This window comes from Amphiprion ocellaris, chromosome 5 (assembly GCF_022539595.1).
Source record: "Amphiprion ocellaris isolate individual 3 ecotype Okinawa chromosome 5, ASM2253959v1, whole genome shotgun sequence".
In the NCBI taxonomy this organism is placed as follows: domain Eukaryota; kingdom Metazoa; phylum Chordata; class Actinopteri; family Pomacentridae; genus Amphiprion; species Amphiprion ocellaris.
The window spans coordinates 18,298,645-18,304,963 of NC_072770.1; the positions used below are offsets into that span (position 1 = coordinate 18,298,645).

Here is a 6,319-nt window from a genome sequence, read left to right on the forward strand (position 1 = left end):
AGTGATTAAAAGAGTTTTTCAAAATTCGTCCTGTAAAAACATTTGACTCTAATGTGTCAGCAAATTGAAACAAGAGATATTAATAAATCTAGCTTTATGCAACATTTAGATCTCTGTTCTGAAAATGCATGCATATGTTTTGATACTTTAAAAGATAAGACCTTTTTAAACCTTAAAAATAAAAAAACAACTAATTAATCATTGACTTTATGTAAATTAGCAAGTGTGAGATTACATGGTTTTCGTCTGTTTATTCAAACTTGACTCTGTTACAACATGCCTTCGGCTGAATGAAAAAAGCGACCCATTGCTTGCCGAAACCCGGGATCGAACCAGGGACCTTTAGATCTTCAGTCTAACGCTCTCCCAACTGAGCTATTTCGGCACGCGCTCCACATGGGGGCGCAATTGTCCCTGTATTCATGTCAATCAGTTGTGCGTCGGTGTAGTGCAGGTTTCTTTATCAGTCCTGCAGAACTGCTGCCATCTACTGGATGTTAATCGCCTCAAAACTGTGTGATGATCGTCCAAAAGTTTCGGTTGTAAACGATTCAATCATGAAAAATTTTAACATGAACCTAAATAAAACCAGGCTTACTTTTACTATGCAACAGATAGCATGAATTTTAAATTTGTGTGCTATATCTGATTTCCTAAATATCAGTTTAAACCACTTGCAGCTGTAGTGGTTGTATATTATTAGCAACATATTGCGCTCTGAAGTCTAACATCTACATGTTCAGTTACATCCTATCAGCTCATCATATCTTATATTACCTGTGTTCTCAAATTCAACTTGATTTTATTAACTCTGTCCTGAATTACCCCCTTATGCAATTTCCCAAACTTATTATTATTATCATTATGGCCTTTTGTTGGCTTTATTAGATAGGATAGTAGAGAGGCAGACAGGAAAGTAGAGAGAAGAATGAGGGGAAGACCTGCAGCAAAGGGCCGTGAGCTGGAAACGAATCCGGATCGCTGCATGGAGCACTGCAGCCCTGTTCATGGGTCGCCCGCTCAACCAGCCGAGCAATCTGTGCGACCTATGCAATTTCTAACTGCAGCCACCAGAGGTCGTTCTACCATAAGATTTCATTCACCTCGGGCCCTATCGACAAATGCTCTCATTTTCCCTCATTATCAATAATACCTGCTTATTACTAATATAATGCCAGGATTCTTTTAATTAGAAGTGAGCAAATACCTTGCAATGTTTCATTTATGCTCTCATGTATTTTATTGTGTTATCTTGACTTTCATGCCATACAGAGCCCAGTGCACTGCATACAGTTTTGAAATTCTTTGAAGGTTTTAGCTAAGATGTCATTTAATTTACTAGAATAGAATAGAATAGAATAGAATAGAATAGAATAGAATAGAATAGAATAGAATAGAATAATATTTGTTGATCTTTTAAAGGAAATTACTTTGTTACAGTAGTATGTTCACACCCACACAACCCACAAACTCGTATGACCATATACATAGTATGTAAGTAAAAAAAAAATTCTGAAAGTTAAAACATATGCACAGCATATGAATCAAAATTGAAAAGACTGATTGCAGCTGGTACGAAGGATTTCCTGCTGCTCTCAAACCTGCACTGAAGGGGAATGAGTCTGTGGCTGAAGGTGCTCTGCAGAAACGCCTCCAGATTGTGTAGTGGGTGAGAAGCATTGCTCATAATAGAGTTCAGTTCCTGATCATTCTCACCCCAGCCACCTGTTGGATTGCTTACAGCTCAGCACCAGTTCTGGAGCTTGCCTTCTTGATCAGCTTATTCAGCCGGTTTCTGTCCCTGGAACGAGCCCCCTCTCCCCAACACACAACCCCAAAGAGTAAAGCACTTGCCACCACAGTCTGGTAAAATGTACATAGAAGAGGCCTGCTGATGTTAATAGACCTTAACCTTCGCAGGAAGTAAAGGCTGCTTTGACCCTTCTTATACACTGCCTCCATGTGTCTGAACCAGTCCACCTTGTCTTCTAGCTGCACTCCCAGGTACCCATAGCTGGAGACAACCTCCACCTCCGTGGTTTTAGAGGTGTTCAGTAGAAGGTGGTTGAGGTTGCACCAGTCAACAAAGTCCATGATCGTGTCCCTGTAATCCTCCTCACGTCCTCCTCTGATACAGCCGACAACCGTGCAGTCATCAGAATATTTCTGAAGAAAGCAGCTGTCTGAGTTATACCAGAAGTAAGAGGTATATAATGTGAAGAGGAAAAGGGGCAATACAGTTCCTCGTGGTGCCCCTGGACTGCTGAGGGGTTTGTTGGACACACAGTTCTGCAGTTGAACATACTTTGGCTTGCAGGTGAGATAGTCCATGAGCCAGGAAACCAGTGCTGCCTCCACCTGCATCATCCTCGTCTTCTCACCAAGCAGTGCCGGCTTGATAGTGTTGTGTGGCCTGTTCCTTTTTACTCCAGCTCGCTTCCCTCTCTGTCTCTTCTGTAGTAATTCCTCCAGAATATCCGTGTCAGTTTTGGAGAGTTCAGCGAGATCAAGAAGCTCCTGTTGAGAGTAAACAATAGCTGCCTGGCTACTCTTCTGAGTAACGGTAGCAACGGTCTTCTCCACTCCATTCTCGCTTCTCACTCCTCCAAGATAATTAATAGAGTGAAATATAAACACTTAAATCGCCAAGGACTGTAAAAATATTAGGCTTGGAGAAAAAAAACACACTAAACTGAAAAACATAGTACTAAGGAGCTTCCATAATAGGCTGCCACATCACCAGCGCCCTCTTGTTTTTTTTAATGAAGCTTTTCAAAAACATTTTACCTAAAGTGCTATATATATTATCACTGTATATGAAACAAGTGTCAATAGAGACAGCACAGTGTTCTCACACAGGCAAATAAAGGATGTGGTGTAGAGAGTACAAAATCTGAAAAAGAGACAGGTTTTTGAGCTGGAATTCAAAAGAGTCTGTCCATGACTCATTTGACACTGGTGTCAATGCTGAGAAGACACTATATACAGTTTTATAATGGAGTCCAACAGGTCAAACCATCTCTTGTAAACATCCACAGGATCAACGTTGACTTTTGACCCTGTGCTTGTACAAGTTAGGATGTTTAAATCTTAAAGGTCCCATACTGTGCCTCTTTACAACAAGTTAATCAAAGTCTTGTATGTACCTGCAGTGGATCTTTCAGTTTTTTGTTAGTTAAAAATACCGCAAACATGATTCATTTCACCACGACAGTGTAAACCCTGGTTTAAGAGCTGTTTTTAATGGGCAGTTTTGCTCTGAAAACCAATAAGCGGGTGCTGTTTTAGCCTCCCTTCCGGAAGAACACGCTGTCTGCATCACATTGGCTCTTTGTTCATTTCATTTTATTTAGAATTTATTTAACCAGGAAGTCCCTTGAGATTAAAATCTGTTTTTCAAAGGAGACCTGGTCACGAAGGCAAAAAAGTTAGGGGAATGGCAAAGGTAAACGTATTCATATTTTAACAGAGTTTACAAGGTGTGACAAAAAAGAAGCCAGCAGACATTCACTGCTGATAACACGGTAGTCACAATAATGAAGAACATCATAGTGCCCAACATCACAAAACAGCATGAGAAAAGCAACAATTCAACTGATTCATTACCTTTCTTTTCACAGGTGGGTTTCTAGCTGCAGTCCAGTGCTCTCTGCCACAAGAATGAACCTTGAGCAAAAGACTAACATCAAGTTCTTAGCTAACTTGGGAAAAACTCCAGCAGAAATCTTTGCCATGCGGTGGGAATGTGGAAGATTTGCAAAAAGTTGGTGTCCAAACTGCTCTCCAAGGACCAGAAGATTCACCATGTGGATGTGTCCAAGGTTGTTTTGGAGCTGCTCGACGGCAACCCAGGGTTTCTGGACAACATCATCACTGGGGATGAGACCAGGGTCTTCAGGTACCACACCGAGAGGACGACGTTACCCAGATCAAAGACAGCCTGCATGTCCACATCATCCAACAAGATGGTCCTGACCTGCTCCCTATTCAATCCCAGTTGCTCAGCCATGTTTCTGATCATTAGTCCGAGATCACTCCACACCAGTTTCTTGACCTTCTGCATGTTGTCATCTGTTCTCATTGTTGAGGGGCATCTGGTTTTGGGTCATCCTCCATGTCAACCTGCTTCATTCTGAACCTCCTTGTCACTAATAGACTGTCTTCTCCCCACACACATCCTTCAGTGTTTCAAGGCTTGCAAGCCAAAAACCTGATGTCAGTCCTTTGCTCCAGATTCATTCTGTGACTGCAACCAGAAACCAACATGCAGTTGAGATGGCGGGCAAAAGTCTAATGTTCTTCATTACTGTTTGGATGCTGGATCCTGTGATCAGCAACCAATGTGTTTTTTTGTTACCTCATGGGAAGAAAAGAGGAAGTCTGCAATGGAGGAGGTAATTTCTGATAATAGCATCACTGCAGGTGCAAGACTCCTATTATACTTGGACATATTTTAATTATCCAGTAAAAGATCTAGCCTTTGAGCTGCTCTAATTCAAGCAATACAGTGTGTCATATACTCACTCCGACAATGTTCTGTAGTTTAGAGGACAACTCAGTGTTCAGAACAGCAGCAGGATCAACTTGATGTCCCTCAGCTAAAGCATTATCACCATATGAGCTTCTAATGTACTGTACTGTACAGAAATATCATGCTGTCTGCCTCACAGCAGGGCACCCAGCTGCTGGTCTTTATTACATGAACCCTTTTATCATTCAGCCTGATGATTGCTTTGCTCTTGTGAAATCAGCATGTTATCTAGTACACACGTATATATTTGAAATTTGCACAGAAATGTTTGTTTACAGCAACAACACAACAAGACAGGCTTGTCTGAAGTTGTGCAACTCCCTGTTTAAAGAATGTGTATTTTTCCTCAGACAGCATGGGTTTGATGACTGTCCTGTATCCAAATGTGTTGGCTGATCCTTTGACTGATTTCCATGCTCTGCCGTTAGAGCTGCAAAACTCTGCACAACTAGTTGTAACTGTTTGCTTGACTGAATCTTGGCCTTTAGGCACTTTTAGCTTAGTGCGTCAGTTCTTTAAATTCTCTGTAAAACCAGTTTCTTTCAGCAGGAACCTTACTTGAACTTTCCACTCCAGCATGTGCTTATCTTTCAGTGCTCCCAACAGCATACTGGTCCCACTCTGCACATGTTTCCTTACAGGTTAATACTCAGTCCTCATTATTTCACTGCATGTTCTTACTCTGGTGTGTTTTTATTGGCTGGGGAACAAGAGGCCTTGATGCATTCTCTGTTTTCCTGTACACACGTGTTGAAAAAGATTCGGTGAAAAGTGGGTGTTTTGAGCATGAGTGCCACTTAAATGTGATCATCCCTAATGAGCATCCAATTAAATGTGCTCACGCCGTGTTTAATCTTGGTTGTACTCAAGTGCTGATGGTTTTATTCTGACTGTAGTGACATGATGGCCTATCACAAAACTGGGAAAACACCTGTTATCAAAAATGTGACTTTCATACATTGTGTCTACCAACTGAGCTATGTTGTATGATTCAATATTGGAAAAATGTAACTTCAGGGGCCACTTGATGTCATTGCTGATTTTAATGGTTGTGTTTTTTCCCACATAAGCTGAGTTTGGGATTCATTTGTCATTTGCAGTTACCCAAATTATGTTGAAATACAAAGACCAGCAGAAGTATTAGTGCCTGATTGTTCTCTCCAGGTTTAAGTGCTGTTGAATTAGCCTACGTTGTCCTGCAGGCTTCTTCCCACATAGATGGCCTTTTTTTTCTATACTGCGGAGGTCTGTTGCACCTCCCTCCAACGCAGCCAAAAGCCCACGCAAAGTTTTCAAACAGCAAGTTGGCAGCTTATGAGCTACTGTGTAGAAGAGAACTCACTGGGAGGAGCACGTGATGAACTTCGTTAGTGGTCAGTGTCTGCAGAGGGCACCTAAAGACAACATGGACCCAATGAAACTATAAAGTACGGGTTTGTATGTTAATGTGTGTAGCCAGTTCAGCAATGAGGTTTGACTTTATCACACCAACTGTGGGAAGATGGTACTAAAATTAACACATACAAATGCCACCACCCACTCGTGATATTATTGGCTGCTTTCTGATTGCAATAAATGAACACATTCACAAACACAATAGGCTATATTGTGCAAAATACAGTCTCCGTTTCACACAGATCCCACAGAATAAATGTTACAGGGAAGTGTTATTCTTGCAAACCCGTTTGTGTCCAGGAGGACATTATGTTCTTTGGCTGTATGTCACTGGGTGTCCATTCAGCTCCCTAGGGAATAACCACATGAGCTGTATGGACAGAGCTGTGCATT

At 41.4% G+C, this 6,319-nt stretch overlaps 1 non-coding gene across 1 annotated transcript; it reads right to left on the reverse strand.

The window, feature by feature from the left end:
• Nucleotides 1-312: 312 nt before the first annotated feature.
• Nucleotides 313-385, reverse strand: trnaf-gaa (transfer RNA phenylalanine (anticodon GAA)). Its single transcript has one exon. It is a non-coding gene; the product is annotated as a tRNA-Phe (tRNA).
• Nucleotides 386-6,319: the final 5,934 nt, after the last annotated feature.